We start from the raw sequence: 13,354 nt of genomic DNA, 5'->3' as shown, positions 1-13,354 counted from the left end.
GATGTTAACACTAGTTTATAAAGAAAGATAAGTATAGTATGTGTGCATATACATACATCCATATGTATATATGCATATGTATTCATATATGTATATGTGTTGGTATACGTGTATAGGTATACATGTATACCGATATATGCATACATGAATATGTATATGCATATGTATATTTATGCAAATATATACACATTGGTATTTGCTCAGAAAAAATTCTGGGAGGATACACAAAAAATTATTTATACTAGTTATTACTAGAGAATTGATAGAAAATGAAGAAAGAACATAGTTTTACTTTTTATTTTATACTTTTCTATTTAAAGTTTTACACAATTTCAGTAATATAACTCACTTTGATATCTTTTACCTTTGCGTGTGTATATATGTATATATGTATACATATATGTATATTTATGTATCTATAGTTATATTTTCATACCAATAAATTCCCTTGCTTTAGTCATTCAAGAGAAAGTGTCTAGTGAATGGTATCATTTTGTAAAAGAGGAAATAAAACTTGCACGTTCTCCATGAACAACCTTTGAACTGTACAGATACATGACAAGGATTACAGTATTCATTTTAAATGTCGTTTCAATAGTTGTGATACAAAATGGGTTTTATTTGTGGTGAAATGAAAGGGACAGCATTGAAGTGATTTAAGACAAATGCAAAAAATAAATTTGAGTAACTATTTTGGACACGGCATTGGAAGCCTCAGCCATAGGAATATGTTAGGGACCAAACGTGCTTTTTCATGTTGTCATACTCTTGACTTGAGATCACATCAAGAGAAGACTGTGGAGAGTTCTGTAGGGCATAGAACACAATTCTGTGTTTTATCAGAATGGACACAAATCCTTTGGTTGTCTGACCGAACACTTCATATGTAAGTTCAAACCTTTCAGGAAAAAGTAAAATACTCAGTTAACACCCCCTTCTTTTAAAAAGAGAAAAACACATCTTTTGGGGTATTGTAGTGAACACACACAGCAAATCCAGCCGTTCTCTTTTGTCGTGCACTCACAATCAAGATGTAAGCGCCCATAAGCCCTCTAAGCCTTTCCCAGGCACTAAGGTTCTTTGCATGCACCACTGAAACCCGACACAATACAGATCTTGAATTGCACTGGGTGTTTAAGGGTGGGCTAAATTATATCAAAACACGTTTTCTGGTACAGTGATGATGACCTGAGCCATGTACAATTGTTATCGGCACTCACAGTTTACATTTCCCACCAGAGAACAATACAAGCCTGAGTTTTATGTTAATATCACCTTTCAAGCCATAGTTTTGGAGCAGGTGGTATTACTGAGGGACTAAAGTAGGGGAGAATGTTTAAAGACATTGTCTGATTTCATTGCTCCAGGCTGTACTGCTAATTCTGGGTGGCTAACCTGTGAATGTATGCAGCAGATCAGAAGGTGGGATTTGGAGGGGGGGGTCGGGGAAGAGAGGGGCTAGATGAATCTTTACAGATCTCCGTCTTCTACTGGAAATATCCCTAAAGCAGATAACTGCAGATAGTGTGTCTGTTGCCTTATTATTCAAAGAATGGCAACTCATAGATCCCTAGACTCAGAGCTAGAGGGGCCTTTTAAATAATAGAGGCCCATTTCTCCTTTTTTTTGACATATGAGGACACCGAAGCCCAGAGAGGCAACTGAGTTACCTAAGGGAATAACACTTATAAAAAAGTGAGACTGGTATTCAGATGATGACTGGATATTTATTAGAAGGTTATTTATTTTATTTCTTGAGTATTCCAGATTGATACATGATATAGCTATAAAGGCAAATCAATTGGTCAGAATTTAAATGTCTCCTTCCCATTTATTTATTTTGTGCTACCTTTACTTTTACCATGAAATTGTTTGTCCTTTATAGTGTTGACGAACTATTCTAGTTTCTTAACTGGCTACTCACTTGGCTTAGTAGAGACAAATATCTTCGGTGATCAGTAGAATGCTAACAGGTGATCACAGTGGGCTCTCCCCCATGACTGCTGAGTACTTATTTTTAAACTCTCCATGAAACGAACCATAGGCCTCACAAAAATCCTGCAAGCTGAGATTTCTTTTCCTGGTTTTTGTAGACTTTGGGGCTTAGAAAGTTTTATAAGTGTTGCACGATCACACTGCACATAGGTTGTATTAGTCTGTTTGGACTACCCTAGCAAAATAGCACAGACTGGGAGACTTAAAGAACAAAACTTTGTTTTCTCATGGTTTTGGAGGATGGAAGTCTGAATCAAGATGTCAGCAGTTTTGGTTTGTGCAGAGACATCTTTTCTTGGCTTGCAGATAGCCGCCTTTTCACTGGGTCTTCATATGACCTTTCCTCTGTGTGTGACTGGGGGGAGAGAGAGTTCTGGTGTCTCTTTTCTTACAAGGACCCCAGTCCTATTGGATTGTGGCCTCACCCTTATTTCCTTGTATAACCTTCATTACCTTCTTAAAGGTCGTATCTTGAAATGCAGTTATATTGGGGATTAGGGCCTCGACATACGAATTTTGAGGGGACACAGTTCAGTCGGTAGCAGAGATAGAAGAGTTAGGGTATGAACCTGAGTCTGCCCAACTTTCAAAGTCATATTTGTTTTATGAAACCTGCTGATTCTTAGTGCAGGAAATTAGTGTATAAAATGGCAATAGTAGTATTTTTCTCCTACCATATGAATGTACCATAGTTTACAATTTGACTCTGTTGTGCTTCTGCCTACCCATTCTCCCATAGTAGGTGGCTTTGGCTGATGATCCTAACTAAATGGTAGAAAACAAAATATTTTGTTACTGGTGTACTCTAGCTCTAGAAAGGAGATTCCTTCTGGGCCTGTGAGTGATAGTGTGCTTACCTGCCAGGTCAGGTTTAAGCTCCAACGATTGGTTTAAGCTCCAGAACTTGGCTAACAGGTCATACTGTTGACTCATCCTAAGCAAGGAGAGTCATTTAACCTTGAGTCAAACCACAAAAATCTATATTTTGTGCTTATTATGTGCCGGGTGCTTTTGTAACGGCAGTGGGGAAGACTGATAAGGCCTTTGCTCATATGCAGTAGTAGAGGAAAGTAAGCAAAGAAATGAGAATTTCATTGGTGCTCTGAAGAAAATGAAGTGAGGTAATGGGATAGAGGGGACTTGGGAATGGGATAGTGTTAATATGGTGCTCTAGGGAAGGTCTCTTTACTATTGTGACATAGAAGCTAAAACTTGAATGATGAGAAGGTGTAATAGGGTTTTCCAGAGAAATAGAACCAATAGGATGGGTGGATGGTTGGTTGGATGGATGGATAGATAGATGGATAGGAAGGAAGGAAGGATGGGAGGAAGAAAAGGAGGGAAGGAAGAAGGAAGAAAGAAAAATTATGAAGAACTGGCTCACGTGATTATGGAGGGTTCTATAAAATCCCACAGTCTGCCATCTGCAAGCTGGTGGCCCAGGAGGGTACAATGGTGGTACAGATGCTAATATAAACCCAAAGGCTTGACACCCAGGGGAGCAAATGGTGTAAGTTCCGGTCCAAGTCTGAATGCCTGAGAACCAGGAGCACTGATGTCAAAAAGGCAAGAGAAGATGGATATCCTGGCTCCAACAAAAGAGCACATTTACCCTTTCTGTGTAGATGGTCTTTACTTAGCCTACTGATTCAGATGCTAACCTCTTCCTAAAACATCCTCACAGACACACAGAAATAATGGTCAACCAGCTGTCTGAACATCCCTTATCCCAGTCAAGCTGACACATAAAATGAACCATTACAGACAGGGTTAATGAGGGAAAAATTGGGAATTAGAAAGTCCAAGCACAGGAATAGTAAAAGCAAAGGCTCCGGATGGGAAAATGGAGTCTTTTGAGGAACAGAAAGGCCAGTATGGCTAGGTGCCATGAGCAAGAAGGTGGAGTGGCCAGGGTAAGATGGGAGAAGTCAACAGGGGCTAGATTATAGATCTGCTGCAGTGGAGAAAGGACATTGGCATGTATTTTAAGTGCATTGTGCCTTCCTTGGGAGGTGTTACAGGAGAATAACAAGGTCTGATGGGCATTTGTAAAACAATCATTTTTGCAGGGTACACATAGCACTTTTAACAGTTATAATTTTGTTTCTCTCTTTGCCATAAGTATCTTCCTATGAGGCAGAAGGGGGCAACATATTCTGTGGTCGATTTAAAACTGGTTTTTGAAGAACCCCTGAACCCCCAAAATTAGAATATTTTTAGAAATACAGATCCATTTAAGCTTTGCTTGTAGCTAACCCCTGTCTTGTGTGTCAAGAAGCTCAGGCCACTTGTCTGTTATTGGCTGTCTTGTTTCTCCATTGTTCAGATCACCTGGATAATGTTCTAATGAGAAATGATTTGCAGCTTCCCTTCTTACTTAACCTTTTTCCTTCCCTCCTCTGTCTATCCTTCTTTCTTCTCTTCTAATGAGGGAGGCACTTTATGTTTTCTATCAGTAGGTGCTCTTTTTTTCCATGCAAATTCAGCTTCTTGTAGTTATATTTTCTGGGCACTGATTTCATTGTCTACTTATAAACTCCTCCAGTTACCAGAATTCAAAAGCTATGATGGGAGGGAGACTTGAAGCTGGTGTGTGAACGGGAGGCTGGTACTCACTGCTTGCCTGGGATAGTTGGGTTGAGCCGGATTCGCCAACCAGAGGATTCCAGAAGGGGCTATGCCACTTCCGCCTGCTTCACCTCATCTGTGTACTCTGATGACACCTGTTGCAGGACAGGTGGTATAGTTTGGGGACATTTGTAGCTGTTAGTATAGCATGCTCCCACAGAGTGACTGATGGCTGTAAGCAACACTCATGGGTAAAGCAGGAAGACTAAGAAACCAGAGGTGCAAGGTAGAAAACCTGGGAGGTCAAAGGAGTAAGGAGGACAGGATAAAAAGAAAAAAAAAAAAAAAAAAAAGTCGGGGGGAAAGGAGAGTCAATCAAGCTGTGCTACAGATGGTAGCAGGTTTTGAGGATATGGAAGGGGTAATTCTAATTCAATGTGAAGAAATAGCAAATGAACAATGGAGCATATTATGGCAGGGGTTATGGAAAGTGACAAGATATGCTCATTTGTGCCTGTCCACCCATGTGTCCATGATGTTGAGAGCCTAAGTCTTGGCTGCGGCCCTTTCTGGAATTTGGCTGCGTAGGGTAGCACAGCCCTCTGTCAGGGATCTCTGGTTCCTGGTCACAGCACAGAATTAGCGAATGCTATTTTATAAGGATCATCATCGTAAATATCTGAATCTCTCTCTTTTGGAGGGCGCCATATAGAATGGTCCTCTGCAGTATACCCCCAAAGTCCATCAGCTTCTAGCCTCCTAATCTCTTTCTCCTTCTCCCTCTCCTCCTCCTGGTACCATGTGTCCCTGTGTACCATGTTCGTCTTGGAGAGCAGGTGAAACATAAATTGAAGTACATAAAGCTACAAAGAAACCCAATTATACTGAAATATGCTATCCACATATTAAACAGCAAACATGATATGGCAGTTATATATGCTTTTTAATGAACATATTAAGGAACATGTTAAGTAAATAAGATCTAGATGGGTCTAATAACTTCATTATATTCAAAAGGCATAAACATACTTTGAGATATCAGGGCTGACTGTAGTATATGAAAATGTCTATCATTTCTACTGGTGGCGGAGTAGCAGTGGTTTTTTACTTATTCATAATTAAGTAACATGGAAAATTTCAGTCAGATGTTAGTAAAAACAGTTTATGTTTTAAACATTCAAGGTCACAGATGCCCTATATTCTATTCACTGTCTTCAGGTTAAGAGTTAAGAATTTCTGCCCTAGGAGGTCCCTGAGGTAGAGGGATTAGGTGGCTAGCCTACCCACCCCCAAATTGGTAGGTTCACTCTGGTGCTGGATTCTTTATCTATAAAGTTTAAAATATCCCTGAGGAAATGGGGTGAGTGCAGAGGTACCGCCAGAATGCGTGATCTGCTTCCTGCTTACTGTTTTTCTTGGCATTTACCATGTGATTTCCAAATAACATGACTTCTCTGCGGCTGTTTCTTGACTTTTCAGTATTTAACTTTAACTGTTTGTTGACTTCCTCCTGTGGAGGAAGAGCTTGTGACTCTTCTCCGCCCCATACCTACTTTTCTATTATGTTCCCGGGCAGTCAAAAGCCTGTTCAATATGGAAACTTGGTCCTTCACACCTGATAGAATCCGTAGCTTCTGTTATTTGTTTGTTAACTCTCTGCCCTCTCTTTTCCTTGTTTTTAGTCAGGTAGCTAGATCTTCTGGACTGAATGACTAATTTTTCTTACTGTATTACTCCTCTGTCATTTTCCATTCCTTTTTTTCTTTTGAAACATTCTGGGAAATTCTTTTAACTGTTTTCCTACTGTTTTACTGAATTGTAACTTGTACTTCTCATTTTTTATTTCTGGGACACACTTTGTTCCTTTGTTGGAACGTCCTATTCTTCTTTCATAGATGTTATAGCTTGGTTCTTTGATGAAATTTATTTTGAATTTTTTAAAAAAGATTTTATTTATTTATTTGACAGAGAGAGACACAGTGAGAGAGGAAACAGTGGCAGGGGGAGTGGGAGAGGGAGAAGCAGGCTTTCTGCTGAGCAGGGAGCCTGATGTGGGGCTCGATCCCAGGACCCTGGGATTATGACCTCAGCTGAAGAGAGAAGCTTAACGACTGAGCCACCCAGGCACCCCTATTTTGAATTTTTTAAAAAAGATTTTATTTATTTATTTGACAGAGAGAGATGACAAGTAGGCAGAGAGGCAGGCAGAGAGAGAGGAAGGGAAGCAGGCTCCCCGCCGAGCAGAAAGCCTGATGTGGGGTTCGATCCCAGGACCCTGGAATCATGACCTCAGCTGAAAGCAGAGGCTTTAACCCACTGAGCCACCCAGGCACCCCCTTATTTTGAATTTAAAAAATTTTTTTTTGCTCTTTGGATTATTCCAATTTCTTCTGGGATTCCCCCCATTTATTTATTTTAGCTTACCTTTTTCATCTAAAAGTCTTTAAAAAATGTTTGATGATCCTGAGGTGTCCATATTTTAGAGGGAGGGGCTAAAAAGCCAATTGGAAGTCACTGTGGAGTACTCTTTGTGTCATCCTGTCCCCACCTTGAGTTCATTTGTTGAATGAACAAATCCCCAGTGTGATGTTACTTAGAGATGGGGGTTTGGGAGGCAATCAGATTATGAGGGTGGAGCCCTTATAATGAGATTAGTGCCCTTATAAGAGAGGATACCAGAAAGCTTTCTTCTCTCTTTCTCTGTCTTTGCTATGTGAGAAGGCAGGAAGAAGGTGTCCATCTGCAAACCAGGTGGTGTGTTCTCATCAGGAACTGAATCAGCCAGCACCTTGATCTTGGACTATCCAGCCTCTAGAACCATGAGAAATACATTTCTGTTGTTTAAGCCACACTGTCTATGGTATTTTTCTTATAGCAACCCAAACTGACAAAGGCAGAAGGTCTGTGTGTGGTAACTAGGATGGGGCTTTTTTACTCATGGGTTTATATGGCGCTAAGATTTTTTTTTTTTTTTAAGATTTTATTTATTTGACAGAGAGAGAGATCACAAGTAGAGATCACAAGTAGAGAAAGAGAGAGAGAGAGGAGGAGGCAGGCTCCCTGCCTAGCAGAGAGCCTGTTGTGGGACTTGATCCCAGAACCCTGAGATCAGGACCTGAGCTGAAGGCAGAGGCTTAACCCACTGAGCCACCCAGGCAGCCCCGGCGCTAAGATTTTTTGAATGGGGATTGCCTGATCATTATAAGTCAGGGTATATTCCATCCTCTGTCAGAACTCTGTATTGGCATCCCATCTATCTTAGAGCAAAGGTCCAAACCTAAAAATACCTTAAAAGGCCTTATTATCCACTTTCTTCTCTCCTCCAGCCCCTGTATTACCTCGAGACCCTGTTTCTTGTCCTTCTCCACCTTACTCATCCTCTTTGAGCCAACTTGGTCTCCTCACGGGGAGTGTCACCTCACTAACCCCCACCAAGTGAGGTCACTCACTTCCTCATCACACCTTTGCATTTACTCTTCCCACTGTCTCAAGGTTTCCTCAGATACTCATCTCAACTTCCTCAGATTCCTGCTCCACTGTCCCCCTCAGGAAAGCCTTTCCTGACCACCCTATTTAAATCAACGCCTTCCCCTTTGCCTTCTTGTCCACTATCCCTGCTTAATTTTTTTCCTGTCATTTATCTCCATCTGATATTACTTTATTCCTTTTTTGCTTTATTATTCATGACTTTATTTATTTATTGATGCCTGCTGCCTCTCTCCAACATAGAAGCTGTCTGATAGCTGAGGTTTTTGTGTTTTGTTCACGTCCATAGCCACAGTTCCCAGAGCAATGGTTGGTCCGTAGTAGGGACTCCATGCAGTTTTGAATACATGCGTTTTCTGCCATGTGCGACTGTTGTTTAGCTCTACAAGATGGGGGGAGGTCTCCAGAGATGTGACTTCTCCTTGTTTTAGCATCCATTCCCTGGGCCTGCCCCCTGCCCACTGCCCGCCAAATTGATAACCACCATCTATACCCATTTTCAGAGCAATCATAATTCCTGAGCCTTTCCAGGATCCTGAGGTGAGAATAATCTTTCTTTTGGCTCCCAGCCCTCTGACATCTGATGGACTTAGGTTCCAAACTTTCTAAGGTCTGCAAAGTCAGTGACCGCTTTCCTATTTTCTGCCTCACAGCATTTGGTCGACTTCTTTTACTCTCCTCTCCTCCTGCCTGACCACCTCACTGCCCTGCCTGATGAGGCTTCCATGCAAAGAAAAAAAGACAAATATGAATATTCTGGATTTTTGTTAATATAGATCTGAAATGGTATACTCAGGAGGAAATGAAATACTGGAGGGATCAAATAGGTGATGTGATTGTGTGTGGGAGATGTTGTAGAACACACAGAAGTCTGTGTGTTTGGAGTAGCTTAGATTTTGGTCACTTTCAACTGTAAAAGTCATGAATCAGTGGTTCTGTGAAATGCTCCGAACTGTTAAGATAAAAGGTGCTATGGACACAGAAAGCATTATTATTAGCTCCATTTGTTGAAGTGATGTTATAATCTTTGTTCATTTTCAGTTTTATTATTCATTTGAGCCTAGTGAATCTTCTCACCATTTCCCCTTTTGTATTATCACAATATCTAACAGCTTTAATCAACCCATTTGTTCTTGACAAAAATTACATGGATGACTGTCCCTATTCATAGCAGTGGGTTGTTTTTAAAATATCCATTCAACCATAGCTTCCTTCTCATAGAATATCCCATATGTATATTTGGTCTTAGTGTTTCGGTTCCACCAAAGGTCCCTTGTCTGTTTTCCACTAGTATAACCAGCGTTAATACTCATTGTCTCAGAGCATTGTTTTTAATCATTCCATATTCATGTGGAACTTCTATGTAGTTCCATTATCAAGAATCAAAACTAACCAGCATTACTTAATGGAATCTTTAAATAGATTGTTAGAAGCAATTTTACCCACTTGTGTTATTTAGTCCCATTATTTAGTCTCTTATCAAAACATATTCCCTTTTACCTGGCCTTGTCGGACTTGATTACTAGATGGGGAGTGCATTCATAAGATAAAATTCTTAGGTCAAGATTAAAATCTTCTATGAAACTCAGTGTTTGACTGCCCTGGAATTCTCTGGAATATGGCCATATACTCAGTTTTAAAGTGGTTACGTTGCTTTATTATTGGTTAGACATACAGTCCTATTGCTACAAGGTTCAAGTTCTCTGGACTTCTGACAATCCATCTCAGTGTTTAAATTATGCATTTCTCTCCTTGAGGAGTATTTTAAAGTTTGTTTTGGAAGCTGACGATGGTGCACAAGTTTCTGAATACACTGACCATGATCTCCTGTGGGGTATGCACTACCTGGGGCCTTGTAGACTAGATAGAACAAGTCTGTTGTTATCATATGTTTTGCCTTCAAAAGCAAAATTGCAAGCTAGCCAATAAATGCTTCCTTAGTCCTTGTTAAAAACCAGTCTCAGGCTAATCAGACGAATGCTGGAGGTACAGATACTTTCTGAGGTTCAGTTTTAAAGTGAAATTTGTTTGTTTGAAAAGCATTAGTATATAGTGGCCTGCCCTTAAAAATCTTTTCTTTAATTTTGTTTTGATCACTTAAAATCTGATAATTGCCTTTTGTCACCCTCCATGATATTTTCTTGAGAATTCTCTTCAGGGGGCGCCTGGGTGGCTCAGTGGGTTAAGCTTCTGCCTTCGTTCGACTCGGGTCATGATCCCAGGGTCCTGGGATTGAACCCCACATTGGGCTCTCTGCTCGGCGGGGATCCTGCTTCCCCCCCCTCTCTGCCTGCTTGTGATCTCTGTCAAATAAATAAATAAAATCTTAAAAAAAAAAAAAAAAGAATTCTCTTCAGATTATAGCATGTGTTGGGGTTCTATTCCTGGATGTACTTCTCATAGACATTCTGCTTAATGTTACTGAACGTCAATTTATGTGCATGAGAAATTAGATTTCAAATGCCTATCTTTGTATCGCTAAACCAAATAAAATATAGCCAAAGGGTAAGATGAAATAATTTTGGAACTATCCACTCTTTAGTGTCATGTTTCTCTGCTTCTTCTATTAGCATGTACAACTTGTGCCTATTTGTATATTAGAATTATGTACAGACAGATATTTTGTAGATAAGGAACTAAAAGAACCTAATTATAAGCTTTAATCTCAGAATGACTACTTAATTACTCAGATTTTCAATTTTCCTATCTACCCACAGAAACAACAAGGCAAATTCAGGCATATTTAGTTCTAACAGTCTCTGTTTCCCTGAATTTGCATTTGATCGATTGCTGGCAAATCAAATCATATTTTTAGTACATGGAGGTGGGAAGTGGAGGGGGCATGCTATTTATTTATAAATAAATAAATGAAAGATTTTATTTATTTATTTGACAGAGAGAGAGAGAGAGAGATCATAAGCAGGCAGAGAGGCAGGCAGAGGGGAAGGGGGAAGCAGGCTCCCTGCTGAGCAGACATTTCCCCATGTGGGGCTTGGTCTCAGGACCCTGAGACCATGACCTGAGCCAAAGGCAGAGGCTTAAACCACTGAGCCACCCAGGCGCCATGTGGCATGCTATTTAAAGAAATTTTTTTATGAATTTGACACCTAACCCCCTAATGCATCTGCCTTTATAAATTTGGATTTTTAAATAATGGGTTTTGGTAAAAGAGTAATTCAAGTTTTAGAAATGAAGTGATACTGTAAATGTACTAAGGATTCTTTTTCAGATGTTACCTTATCTCAAGTCCTTCCATGGATGTTTTCTGTTTCATTATTTATAACTTCGATAAATTTTGATTTTTATAAGTCCTTTCTAGTTTATCTTAAAGTAGAGCACAGCTGGATTACTCTTCTTTTCCTACAGGGGCAAAGTGTAGGGTAATTTGTTAATATCCCCACCATTCTGGACAGATGAATAAAACATGGAGGTGTATATGTTGTCGACCTGTGTTCTCACCTTTTCTCCTTATGTGCTGGAGAATTTGTAGTGGTTGGAAAATTGGCAGGGGTATGTTACTGGTTAATTGACTCCATCTCAAGGGTTTTCAGGGTTCTCTTCCAAGTATGTTTTTATTTTATGGTGAAAAGAAATAAAAATAATTCAAGTAAAAGTAAAAACAAGGACAATAGGAACTTGACAGTTGCAAAATTTATTACAAATGAAATAAAAGGCATAAGAACAAAAAAGAAAAAATCCTGAATTCTGAATCATTCTTAATAATTATATTTAGTTTCTTCTAAAGCCCAGAGCACAGTAAGGGAAATAAAACTTTCCATTCTTGTATCTCTTGTATGCTTTGTCTTCGAGCATAAGGAACTTCTCTATCATTTCTGATCTGTTCTAGAAAACCTTTAAAATGTTCCATACTCTGATGTTCAGCCTTAGCTCTCCCTGAACCCCTTCTCTCTCTCTCTCTCTCATACACACACATACACACATTTTTTTAAAATTAACATATAGTGTATCATTTGCCCCAGGGGTAAAGGTCTGTGAATCATCAGGCTTACACATTTCACAGAACTCACCATAGCTCATACCCTCCCCAGTGTCCACAACCCAGCCATCCTATCCCTACCTCCCCACCCACCAGCAACCCTCAGTTTATTTTGTGAGATTAAGAGTCTCATATGGTTTGTCTCCCTCCTGATCCCTCTTGCTTCATTTTTTTCCTTCCGTACTCCCCACAGCCCCTCCACCCTGCCTCTCAAATTCCTCATATCAGAGAGATCGTATGATAATTGTCTTTCTCTGATTGACTGGCTTCACTCAGCATAATACCCTCTGGTTCCATCCACGTAATTGCAAATGGCAAAATTTCATTTCTTTTGATGGCTGCATAGTATTCCATTGTGTATATATACCACCTCTTCTTTATCCATTCATCTGTTGATGGACATCTAGGTTCTTTCCATAGTTTGGCTATTGTGGACATTTCTGCTATAAACAATCAGGTGCATGTGCCCCTTCAGATCACTACATTTGTATCCCTAGGGTAAATACCCAGTAGTGCAATTGCTGGGTCATAGGGTAGCTCTATTTTCAACTTTTTGAGGAACCTCCATGCCGTTTTCCAGAGTTGTTGCACCAGCTTGCATTCCCACCAACAGTGTAGGAGGGTTCCCCTTTCTCCGCATCCTCGCGAACATCTGTCATTTCCTGACTTGTTAATTTTAGCCATTCTGACTGGTGTGAGGTGGTATCTCATTGTGGTTTTGATATGTATTTTCCTGATGCCGAGTGATGTGGAGCACTTTTTCATGTGTCTGTTGGCCATGTGGATGTCTTCTTTGCAGAAATGTCTGTTCATGTCTTCTGCCCATTTCTTGATTGGATTATTTGTTCTTTGGGTGTTGAGTTTGATAAGTTCTTTATAGATTATAGCTACTAGCCCTTTACCTGATATGTCATTTGCGAATAACTTCTCCCATTCTGTCAGTTGTCTTTTGGTTTTGTTGACCGTTTTCTTTGCTGTGCAAAAGCTTTTGATCTTGATGAAGTCACAATAGCTCATTTTTGCCCTTGCTTTCCTTGCTGTTGACGATGTTCCTAGGAAGAAGTTGCTGAGGCTGAGGTCGAAGAAATTTCTGCCTTTGTTCTCCTCAAGGATTTGGATGGATTTCTGTCTCACATTGGGGTCTTTCATCCATTTTGAGTCTCTTTTTGTGTGTGGTGTGAGGAAATGGTCCAGTTTCATTTTTCTGCGTGTGGCTGTCCAATTTTCCCACTACCATTTATTGAAGAGACTGTCTTTTCCATTGGACATTCTTTCCTGCTTTGTCGAAGACTAGTTGACCATAGAGTT

This window comes from Enhydra lutris, unplaced genomic scaffold (genome assembly GCF_002288905.1).
Source record: "Enhydra lutris kenyoni isolate GAN:26980312 unplaced genomic scaffold, ASM228890v2 scaffoldscaffold59, whole genome shotgun sequence".
NCBI lineage: Eukaryota > Metazoa > Chordata > Mammalia > Carnivora > Mustelidae > Enhydra > Enhydra lutris.
The sequence above is the reverse complement of the archived record's forward strand: the minus strand, read 5'-3'. Positions refer to the sequence as shown.